This window comes from Schistocerca nitens, chromosome 7 (genome assembly GCF_023898315.1).
Source record: "Schistocerca nitens isolate TAMUIC-IGC-003100 chromosome 7, iqSchNite1.1, whole genome shotgun sequence".
NCBI classification, from domain to species: Eukaryota; Metazoa; Arthropoda; class Insecta; order Orthoptera; family Acrididae; genus Schistocerca; species Schistocerca nitens.
The window spans coordinates 447,012,654-447,025,800 of NC_064620.1; positions in this window are offsets into that span (position 1 = coordinate 447,012,654).

The following is a 13,147-nucleotide window of genomic DNA, read 5'->3' on the forward strand; positions in this document are numbered from 1 at the left end:
ACAAGCAACTAACGACATACCACTCTCTGGTCAGAGACTCTGTCATGCCTCGCCCATCGCCGGCAAGGCATGCGTCTTACATAAATCTTCACTGGGGGGGGGGGGGGGGGGGGGCAAAAATTTGGCAGCGATGGTGAGTCAATTGGACTTGCCATGAGCAACAAATTTTTCTTAATTAACTAACTTTACAATCACAGAATGTATACATATATATAGGTGCACAACATGAAATAAAATATAGTGCACATGGACTGAGTACAGAACATATCAGGCAATGACAAAATGTATACACAATGAGTACAAAACATATAAACAAATGGCAAAAGTGCACACGAACTGTAGTAGTGAACATACCAGGAAATCACAAATGTATAGGCAATGAGTACAAATCATATTGACAAATGACAAAAGTGCACACGCACTGTAGTTCAGAACATATCAGCAAATCACAAAAATGTATATGCAATGAATACAAATCATGTTAACAAAATGACGAAAGTGCACACGCACTGTAGTACAGAACATATCAGGAAATCACAAAATGTATACGTAATGTGTACAAATCATATTAACAAACGGCATGAAGTGCACACGCACTGTAAAACTCTTTAGCATTTTTACAACAAATAAACATATCAAGGAGTGAAATAAAGTGCACACGCACTGTATAAGTCTTTAGCATATTTACATAACATAGCATTTTTACATAACATATCATCGAGTGAAATAAAGTGCACACGCACTGTATAAGTCTTTATCATTTTACAAGAATTTAAACGCATTGTATAAGTGTTTACCACTTTACAAGAACTAGGAAAGGAATGGGAAGGATTGCGTCATGGTTGTAGCACTTTAGGTTGCACGCAGCTGCACTGAAAGTCCATATCTTTCTATAGAAGCACAACACCAAGTGAGACAATCTTAAGTTCTTTTCCTTGAAGTATTAATCAGTGTAGCCAAGACACTGAAATGTCGTAATAATATTCCATGCTATCATTTTGGTAGTACACTAGGCACACCAAACAGTGGGACCATAATAACATCTCCATCGCTCAAGGTGGTGGACAGCATGTCGTGTCAACACCACGTTCTTGTAAAGTACACCAACGTAGAATTAGTGCAAAAACCAAATATAGTGCACCATGATCATGAGGATAGACAGGAAAAACGGATATTGCAGTAATTTCTGGTAATTAGGTCAGAAGGTGAAGGACATTAAGTCACATACTAGTCTTCATTGAGAATTACACTAGTCTAACAACTGATTTGAGTAATTGGTGGCACTCATCGCCCAGTTACTGAACATTTCTGTACGATGTATGAAGTATTACAGAATAATGTTCAGAAATTATCTATTTACAGAGAACATTGGCACTCATTGGCCAGTTACAAACCATCAGAAGTCATCATTCAAAACAGGAGCTAATGAATGGCATAGTATTAACATAATTCACTTAGTTATAGTAATCATTGCCACTCATTGTCCAGTTACAAAACATATAGCAAGTATTGAATAGTACAAAACATTTTTCATCATTCAAGTGACATACGACATATTTAAAATAATTATTGGCATTCATTGACCAGTTACAAATCACCAGAAGTCATCATTCAAAACAGGAGCTAATGAATGGCAAAGTATTAACATAATTCACTTAGTTATAGTAATCGTTGGCACTCATTGGCCAGTGCAAAACATTTTTCATCATTCAAAATGAGAGTCAATTATTGGCATAGCATTTATAGAGTATAACAAAATATTATTTAGAGAAATTATGGGCATAGTATTTATGCATTATTACAAAGCATCATTCAGTATTACTCAGAACTGATCACTCCAGTGACATAGGACATATTGAAAATGTAACATACTATAACTATTATTCAAGGTCTGTGACTAAAAAACATTATTCAGTATTACGCAGAATTCATCATTCAAATGACATATTACTCAGAACTGATCATTCCAGTGACATAGGACATATTGAAAATGTAACATACTGTAACTATTATTCAAGGTCTGTGACTAGAAAACATTATTCAGTATTACGCAGAATCATCATTCAAATGACATAGAACATATTGAAAATGTAACATACTGTAACTATTATTCGACGTCTGTGACTAGAAACATTACTCAGAATTACTCAGAACTCCCCCCCCCCTTTTTTTTGTGCTAGCAATGCATTGCGTTGAGATCGATAATTAATTACTGCGGCATAACAATATTTGCTTTTGAGTTATTGCTGCAAATGAAGATGTGTAACGTCATTCGTCATGAGTCAGCTGTAGCAAGGTTATGAAACAAGTAGAGTATATGTGATCACATTCATAAATGACATAGGTTTAATGAACAACTGCTTATAGCACATTAATTTCATGAATAGTTTCTCCTGCAAAAAATACAAAAATGGATTATTAAACTGAAAGAAGAAACGCATATTATGCTGAAAAGTAGTGAACTTCGAATTAACAGGTAGTGAAATGTGTACAAAATATATATGTTCTCTAGCTGTCCTTTCCAAAGCCTTCAGTCATCATACCATGCGACATAAGACATACTGTCAAAACGAACTGCAACAAATACTTAAATAACTACATAGCGTAAACACGTAAACTTCAACATTATCCTCATCTGCAAAGAAAAAACTTCATTATCCATTTTATCATAACTCCATTATTATCATCACCTGTAAAGAAAAACTTCATTATCCATAGTAGCATATTCTTCATCATTATTCATCACCATTCATTATCATCTGCAAAAAGTCACTTCATTATTCATTATACAACTATTCCTTATTTCTAGCACATTTCATCACTAAAACTAAGATGTGTAGTTCTGTCTGACAGCCTGCATCAATCGCCTCGTATTCTGAAAGAAAAAATTAGTTAAGACTGCTATTCTACGATGTGTATAGTATATTCTTGTTAATGCTTGTTAATTCTGATCCATTTACTCTTCGTCACGAGGTATTGCATCTTCTTTCGTTCATTCCAGTTGGTGAGAGATCTGGAGAATGTGCTGGCCAGGGCAGCAGTCGAACATTTTCTGTATCCATAAAGGCCCGTACAGGACATGCAACATGCGTTCGTGCATTATCCTGCTGAGATGCAGGGTTTCGCAGACATCGAATGAAGGGTAGAGCCACGGGTCGTAACACATATGAAATGTAACTTCCACTGTTCAAAGTGCCGTCAATGCGAGCAAGAGGTGACCGAGACGTGTAACCAATGGCACGCCGGGTGATACGCCAGTATGGCTATGACGAATACATGCTTCCAATGTGCGTTCACCGCTATGTCGCCAAACACGGATGCGACCATCATGATGCTGCAAACAGAACCTGGATTCATCCGAAAAAATGACGTTTTGCCATTCGTGCACCCAGGTTCGTCGTTGAGTACAGCATCGCAGGCGCTCCTGTCTGTGATGCAGCGTCAAGGGTAACCGCAGCTATGGTCTCCGAGCTGATAATCCATGCTGCTGCAAACGTCGTCGAACTGTTCGTGGAGATGGTTGTTGTCTTGCAAACGTCCCCATCTGTTGACTCAGGGATCGAGACGTGGCTGCACGATCCGTTACAACCATGCGGATAAGATGCCTGTCATCTCGACTGCTAGTGATAAATACGAGGCCGTTGAGATCCAGCACGACGTTCGGTATTACACTCCTGAATCCACCGATTCCATATTCTGCTAACAGTCATTGGATCTCGACCAACGCGCGCAGCAATGTCGCGATACGATAAACCGCAATCGCGGAAGGCTACAATCCGACCTTTATCAAAGTCGGAAACGTGATGGTTCGCATGTCTCCTCCTTACACGAGGCATCACAGCAACGTTTCACCAGGCAACGCCGGTCAACTGCTGTTTGCGTATGAGAAATGGGTTGGAAACTTTTCTCATATCAGCATGTTGTAGGTGTCGCCACCGGCGCCAACCTTGTGAATATGCTCTGAATAGCTAATCATTTGCATATCACAGCATCTTCTTCCTATCGGTTAAATTTCGCGTCTGTAGCAGCTCATCTTCGTGGTGTAGCAATTTTAATGGCCAGTAGTGTATTAGATAAAGAAAATAAACCAGAAGAACATAAACCATGACCAACTATTAAAGAAAGTGTAACTATACAACCCCACTGAAATCTAATACTGAGAGAAGAATGCGCGAACGCTATCCACCTCCACCATCGTTGTCTGATCTTGCCACTATATTCCAGGTGGAAAGGTATAACATGCTCCTGAAGACCATACATTACTTTTATTTGTCCATTCTGAGAGGACTGGAAGCTGTTTTGAATGCCAAAGGTTTCCCTTCACCTTATTAGGCGTTGTAATTTGTGCCTTTTTTGTCACTACTTTCATCCATCCCCTACACCTCGTAACATCCAAGAGTACAAAATTAAAAGTATACGATCCTATGCGGCGGCGTATGAACAGTCGTTTTCCCTGCGCACCACCTGCAGATGAAGACAGGAGCAAAACAACGACAGTGACACACTGGGTATTTTCTATCAAAATACACGACTGCTTTCGGTGGAAGTTTGTTAATGTTCTTACAAGGAAAATGTGCCTCGCTAGAAAGCCCATATTCTGTTCTAGTTAACTGAGGAAACTAGACTGAAACGCAAAACCGCTAAGGTGCCAAGTCTTTGGCCCTTCGAACACTGTGTGGCTGTTTCATTGTATTCCCTGCCCCGCCGCACCACCTCCCTCTTATGGTCTCATGGTACGTTGCCTTCTACATCTGATCGGTCAACATAACAGCGCCGTACAATGAAAGCGCAGGCGGAGCCATTGCGGGAAGGCGTCGGAAAGCCGTTAAGGAATACGGCAGCACGTATCGACCAGGCCACGAGGAAGAACTGGAGACGACATAATGGGAATATCGAGGAAACTCTCAGTGGCGCGGCCCTCGCCTGAAAGCAGCAGGTGGGGTGAATAAACGCTATCACACAAGGGTCGCTTTCTTTGTTGCTTCGTCTATCGCCCTGTCATCGATCAGAACCTGATCCAGCAAGAACGTTAAGAATTCCTCCAAGGCCAGGTATCCGGCAGCAAAGTGCTACCGGGGCCGCAAAGAAAGCCGACTACGCTTTTGTGCAGCTGATTACGTCTTACTAAAGATATTTGTTACATTGTCGGCAAGTTCACTGAAATAGTGCGGGCAACTGACGTGGGAGACGCCGCAGGACTAGGCATACTGACGTGTCAGCTACTTCTCTCAACGGCAGGAGATTTAGCGAAGTAAAAGTGATAGCAGTGCGTTCGGTGGAAGAACTGAAACATTAGTATTCAGGATATAAAATCGTGGACGGGAAATTCACTAATTACTTCAACATACCGTTTCATTTTTGAAATCGCTTACGGTCACTTACTTCCAGTACCCTCCCCCTTCGTCCACTTGTGTCTGGTACGCATTACTGGCGTAAGATTAGGTAGGTGTGGAAGGACCGGGTAAAATAAGGACTGAACATTATTCGTACCAAGATTTTGTCCGCGGCTCGTGGTCTTGTGGTAGCGTTCTCGCTTCCCGCGCACGGGGTCCCGGATTCGATTCCTGGCGGGGTCAGGGATTTTCTCTGCCTCGAGATGACTGGGTGTTGTGTGTCTTTCATCATCATTTCATCCTCATTCACTCGCAAGTCGCAGGAGTGGAGTTAAAGAACTTGTGGAGCGGGGGCCGAACCGCCCCGCGAGGGGTCTCCCGGCTACCAATGCCATACGCTCATTACCAAAATTGCCCGCCCCCGGTAGCTGAATGGTCAGCGTGACAGACTGTCAATCCTAAGGGCCCGGGTTCGATTCCCGGCTGGGTCGGAGATTTTCTTCGCTCAGGGGCTGGGTGGTGTGTTGTCCTAATGATCATCTTTTCATCCCCATCGACGCGCAGGCCGCCGAAGTGGCGTCAAATCGCTCATTACCAAAATTGCCCGCCCCCGGTAGCTGAATGGTCAGCGTGACAGACTGTCAATCCTAAGGGCCCGGGTTCGATTCCCGGCTGAGTCGGAGATTTTCTCCGCTCAGGGGCTGGGTGGTGTGTTGTCCTAATCATCATCTTTTCATCCCCGCCGAAGTGGCATAAAATCGAAAGACCTGCACCAGGCGAACGGTCTACCCGGTCAACACTCCTCAGGAAAAGTAACTACATCCATTAAAGCAACAGGACCTCGACGTATTAAGTAATTAACTAAGGCAGTTTAAGAACAATTACTGATAGTCGATAAAACAGTGTCTTCAGAGGTTCTTAATGTTACGGTACAAAACTCAAGAATGTCTCAACAGTGCTTTACAAAAATTATGACATGACAGAAAATTGGTAGTTTCACCCGTGGTCTAGGGGTAGCGTCTTTGATTCATAATCAAAACGTCATGGGTCCCGGGTTCGATCCCCGCCACTGCCTAAATTTTGATAAATAATCAGCATTGGCGGTCGAAGACTTCCGGCATACGAAGGCAGCCTCATTCTGCCAACGGCCTTGACGAAGAGGGCGGAGGAGCGGATAGAGGTTCAGGGCACTCTCTTGTCCTAGGGGTGGGAAATTGCCCCTAAAGGAGGAAGAATCAGCAATGATCAACGACATGAGGATGCAGAAGGCAATGGCACTGCATTAAAGACACGTAACGTGTATCCACAGGACATGTGGCCTGCAATTGAAGAAGTGTCATGATGATCTCTCCATTGGCAAAAGATTCCGGAATAGTCCCCCATTCGGATCTCCGGCAGGGGACTGCCAAGGGCGAGGTTACCATGAGAAAAAGATTGAATAATCAACGAAAGGATAACGTTCTAAGAGTCGGGGCGTGGAATGTCAGAAGCTTGAACGTGGTAGGGAAACTAGAAAATCTGAAAAGGGAAATGCAAAGGCTCAATCTAGATATAGTAGGGGTCAGTGAAGTGAAGTGGAAGCAAGACAAGGATTTCTGGTCAGACGAGTATCGGGTCATATCAACAGCAGCAGAAAATGGTATAACAGGTGTAGGATTCGTTATGAATAGGAAGGTAGGGCAGAGGGTGTGTTACTGTGAACAGTTCGGTGACTACAGTCTGGAACCGCGCGACCGCTATGGTCGCAGGTTCGAATCCTGCCTCGGGCACGGATGTGTGTGATGTCCTTAGGTTAGTTAGGTTTAAGTAGTTCTAAGTTCTAGGGGACTGATGACCTTAGAAGTTAAGTCCCATAGTGCTCAGAGCCATTTGAACCATTTGAACCAAGTTCAGTGACCGGGTTGTTCTAATCAGAATTGACAGCAGACCAACACCGACAACGATGGTTCAGGTATACATGCAGACGTCGCAAGCTGAAGATGAATAGATAGATAAAGTGTATGAGGATATTGAAAGGGTAATACAGTATGTAAAGGGGGATGAAAATCTAATAGTCATGAGCGACTGGAATGCAGTTGTAGGGGAAGGAGTAGAAGAGAAGTTTACAGGAGAATATGGGCTTGGGACAAGGAATGAAAGAGGAGAAAGACTAATTGAGTTCTGTAACAAGTTTCAGCTAGTAATAGCGAATACCCTGTTCAAGAATCACAAGAGGAGGAGGTATACTTGGAAAAGGCCGGGAGATACGGGAAGATTTCAATTAGATTACATCATGGTCAGACAGAGATTCCGAAATCAGATACTGGATTGTAAGGCGTACCCTGGAGCAGATATAGACACAGATCACAATATAGTAGTGCTGAAGAGTAGGCTGAAGTTCAAGACATTAGTCAGGAAGAATCAATACGCAAAGAAGTGGGATACGGAAGTACTAAGGAATGACGAGATACGTTTGAAGGTCTCTAACGCTATAGATACAGCAATAAGGAATAGCGCAGTAGGCAGTACAGTTGAAGAGGAATGGACATCTCTAAAAAGGGCCATCACAGAAGTTGGGAAGGAAAACATACATACAAAGAAGGTAGCTGCGAAGAATCCATGGGTAACAGAAGAAATACTTCAGTTGATTGATGAAAGGAGGAAGTACAAAAATGTTCCGGGCAAATCAGGAATACAGAAATATAAGTCGCTGAGGAATGAAATTAATAGGAAGTGCAGAGAAGCTAAGACGAAATGGCTGCAGGAAAAATGTGAACACATCGAAAAAGTGAAACGCCCCTTTTTAAACAATTATACAAGTCTGTGCTAAACCTGACACACAATATTTTTTAGCGCAACGCAATCTGACTTTCAGAATTCCCTACAAAAGAATGGCCCTGAGTAACATTAAACTATACCTTTCACAAATCACTAAATCACTTACCTCACAAAAATCTTCGTTACTCCCACTACTGCAATACAGCAAGCGCCACTACTGCTAGCTAAATAAAAGATTCAAACTATGGAAGGCACTAACTACTGATAGGGATAGTTAGCAAATGAAAGATATTAATAGAGAACAAACAATGTATTTACCTTGATATCATCATTTATAAATATAGCAGTTCATGACAAATTTCAAAACTCCGCCATCTCTCTCCCCACATCCACCACTGCTGGCGGCTCACCTCCAACTGCGCAACGCTATGCGCTGTTCACAGCCAGCTGCCTAGCACTACAATGGCGAGTATTACAACAATGCAAAGCAGCCACAGACTGCACACAGCACAGCCAGTGATTTTCATACAGAGGTGGCGTTACCAATAAAAAAACCTAAACAGCCTACTTACATAGCCCCCATGCTCCCCACAAAAAATTTTACAAATTGGTTTGGGCAGTGGCCAATACAGATTTGAAAAAATTTTTCATAAGTACAATAACAAAGAAATCAAATGCACACACTTATTGATACAATATTGGTCAAAAGCTAAAATTTTCTCACAGTCCATAAAGACAGTCCTGATCATTTATCACATTGCAGTGTTTTTCTCAAAGTCTGAGCAGTAAAAGAAAATGCACACGGAGGTAGTGGATTTCCATGCAATCTTGAAGAAGTAGCGTTGTCCTTCCAACGGAAAGACAGTACTGACTCTCGACATGCAGACAGGTCATGGGCCACAACAGAGCAAACCCACAGCGGAGCCAATCGAAGTTTTGAAGAATATCGTTTGGTAGGTCATCACAGAGCAGACCCACTGTAGTCCTGGTAGAGATTACGGTATTGGTGGGCCACCAGAGGCGCAGACCCACTGCAGTCCTTGCAGAAATAATGGTACTGGTGAGTCATCAAAGATGCAGACCCACTGTAGTCCTTGTAGAGATAATGGTACTGGTGGGCCACCAGAGGTGCAGACCCACTGCAGTCCTTGTAGAGATGGCCAGCAGCCATCTGTTGTGACTGTGCAGGTGCACAATCACCATTGAAGAGTCTTGCGGATAATATAGCAAGTCCATAACCACCACTAGTGCACTCACAGAGTTTTTGGAATTGTCCTTAGAACCAGCAATGCTGTTATCCAGTCCCTTGCTGAATTATTAACACACGTGCAAACACTAACAGTCCCTACTTCTCACATATTGTCCATATACTATGACCAACAGAAACGTGTGCAGTGAAATGGAACTTACAAGTTACTTAATTTGATGACCTGGTGTCAATTACAATTTTATAACATAAGAATATAATTACAAAGGTACAAAATACATCATTAAAGAACATAACAATACAGATAACATTTGTAGTACAGGCTTTACAAAAGAATCAAAATAACATATACAACAGTGTTACAGGAATTATGACATAAGTAAATACATAAAAGATCAGAATAACTTTTGAAACATCAACTTTACACATGAGCATTAAAACAAAACAGAATAAATTATGTCTAAACATCTTTACAAAGAAAATAACATATTATCAGAAAAATTCTACAACATAACTCTTATTAGCTAAACACATTAAGACAAGAAAAACACAAATACACATAGTGTAATAACCCAAAAATACAGGACAGGGTTTGTTTTCAGTGTGATATTTGGTGCTGCAGTCCAACCCAAAACTTTATTCCATAGATCTTTCGTCTTATTTCCACATTTGTTTCCACCAAAAAAATCCTATTCAAGCATGCTTTCTGTATATATATGTTCACATATTTCTTACCTCATTATTTATTTTCCATTATCTTACTTCATCATTTATTTCCAAGAAAATCCTACCTAAACCTGTTGTCCCTAAACCCTACTTTTTTGGTTCATATCCTCTTTCAAAATACTGTTTTGGCCAAACCATTTTCTTATAGATTTTCAATGTATTTCTTCCAATTCATCACAACTTGTTCTCTTATATAGTCTACCCCCTCTTAAGCTAACTTAAATCTACTGAGCTCAGATGCTAAACTAAGGAACGAGGTAATGCAGCAGCAAAAAACAATTAACACAAACAGCAATGATAAAAAATACACAAGGTGTAGCAAGCAGCATAAATTATAACTAATGTAAGGCAATGAGCAGCAAACAAGAAAAATAAATCAGTAGTAAAACTGGCTTAACAGAGTAACACAAATTAAAATTCAGTAGCACTATGCCTGGCAAACAGCAGCAGCAAAAAAAAACTTATCTCTAAACATGACATAGCTGAAGCAGAAAAAATATTACACTAAAAATGGCCATGTCTAATACCTATGTCACATCTTAACACTAGAGTGATGCATCACGATAACTTACTCTACCAAAAAAATTACCAAGTAGTTGAAAAGAAAATTATGTATGCAGTTCCTGTTACTAGTCCCTTCTTATTGTTCTTTCCATTCCAAGAGCTCCTTTTTCGAAGAATGTGGATCATAAAGTAATGATTTAATAGATCTGTTGACAGAAAGTGTTCACATTAGCAAATGCATTTAATTTTATTTTATGAAACCAATGCTGCAAGACAGATGGAAACCAGATATCAAATGAAATAAGCAACTATGTACAAAGTAAAGCATAAAATAATCATTCAGTAGTCATGAGGCATTTCATAAGTGAGTAGAAATTCTCTCAATTCTCGTAGATAGACACTTGTCCTAATCAGGTGTGCAGATGTAAGAATGTTTCCAAGTTATTATTAGCGTGTCGTATTTACGATGCTTTCTACAAACGAATGTCGATAGTGAGGATAATGGCCTCCCCCTTTTTTTTTCTACCACCTAATGGCTTTTTCTCAAGGCGGCTGGCACACCTGGCCGCTCACAACGAATTATGTCACGGTCACTTATCTTTCATACCGAAATATTTACGACAGCAGTTTTCGCTACAGTGACAGTCTCATATAAAAAAAATTCACAGGTTGAGAATTTGGTTACAAATGTGTAGAAACAAAATCTTATTGATATAACAGTGTCCAAAAAAATTTTCGTCGGCATTGTGATACATTCACCCATTTACAAACATTTCATAACCTTAAAGTACGATTTCTCGGTTTCCAACATCCTTTTTCACAAACCACAGTCCCTAAACACTATTCATTACTCCTTACCTTATTATACATATACATATTCGTCGACACTTCAATATTTCATCGTAACATACGTAGCATAATCACATTCCTCATATAGCATCATCTCATTGATAATAAACATGCCTCAACAACATAATACACATCGTCGCCATAATAATAACATCATAAAACCTCAGTCAAATCTCAAAAACGTCGTAGCTTCCTCCAATAATTTCAAAACCAAAAAAAAATTCTCTGCTCATGTCAAAAGTGTCATCTACCTCAAATGTACTTTAAAATCATGCTCCCTTACCAAATACATCATTCAAAGCTCTCATAGTATCACAATGGTTCCGAAAAAATATGAGCATTTCACAAAGTACAGACAAAATACAATTTCATAAGTGTGAAGTTATCCAACTGTGTAATTACGTAAACATCTGTCACTGATGTAATAAAAAAAATGTTTGTCTCTCAGTTAAATGATCTGATAGCTGTGTAATACTGTGTTGGAGAAATATGGTACCGATGTGTAAAGTTGTATAAGCAAATACCATATTAGCTAGGGCTCCTTGTGCTTGCCAAACACATGATACACAAAGTAAGGGTGTACCCCCCTGAGGATCAATGCAGTTATAACCTCAGGTGTTACAGATTACAGCAATGGAATGAAATGCATCACGGAAAACCCTTGTATCATTGCACTTCAAATATCTTAAAAAAATAAATGTTTTAAGTGCGAAATCAATCACTCAAATATGTGTACTGTAGCGCTAAACTGTGCGTCATGCTGTAAGATAATCTCTGTGGAAGTCTCGTAGTTATCGTCATCCGAAAGCTAGTTATCGTCATCCGAAAGCTAAGTTCTGCAGAAGCCAATGTACTTACCTCATGATACACCAAATTTCAAGTAAACCAAAATGTTGCATTAAAATCTCATTAGCAGTACTGGTAAATGTTCTAAGTATGTGAGCCTTATAGTCGTTACGTGATCGTGCAACTAACAAGCAGGAATGTACAAATAACAACACTGTGTCGTCTGTTCACTATAACAACTTATTCGTAATTTCTATTTAAATAAGTTCTCTTGGTTCTTGACTGGATATTTAACTTCAAACATTGTTGCATGTTAACAGATTCTAAGTCTGACAAAGCATACTGGTAATGTAAAGTGAAAAGTTATATGGCAAAGACAAAGTTAAAAAGCAGATTATCTTTCAATAAACGGTTTTACATGTGAAATGTAGTGTAAACCTTTACTCATCCTAGTGCACAGAGTTTCAACTTCAAAGCAATTATTGAGCGCCCATCAACCCCAACACACACTCAAAGCAATTATCATGTTGTATACATCGGTAAAGAATGCTAAAATTTTTCTCAAGGCTAGTGTCTTATGTTATTTTTCTCGGAGCCAGCGGGCGCACGCGGCTGCCTGCTGTGCGAGTCATTGTCTGTCTCTTTGTTGGCGCGCGCCGTTATTGGGATTAGGAGACCTAACTTCTACAAATTCACTCTGACGAGAAGGCCCTGCCCTGTTTGAATCCCGCCAGTTCTGATGCAATTCAGGTCTGTCGTTACGAATATATCGTCTGTCGTCATGTCGGTAGATTCCGTAGTTTCTTCCTTGTCCGTCACGTGGTGGAGAATTTCTCCCTGAATCGTAACTGTGCGCCGAACTGTTGCGTCTTAAGTTATTCTGCCTCCCTTGATAATAATTGTTTTGGTTCCCATTTTGTCTGTTTCTCTGATTGTCTCTGTGATAGTCATTACTACGGAAATGCGATCTTTCTCTGTAACTATT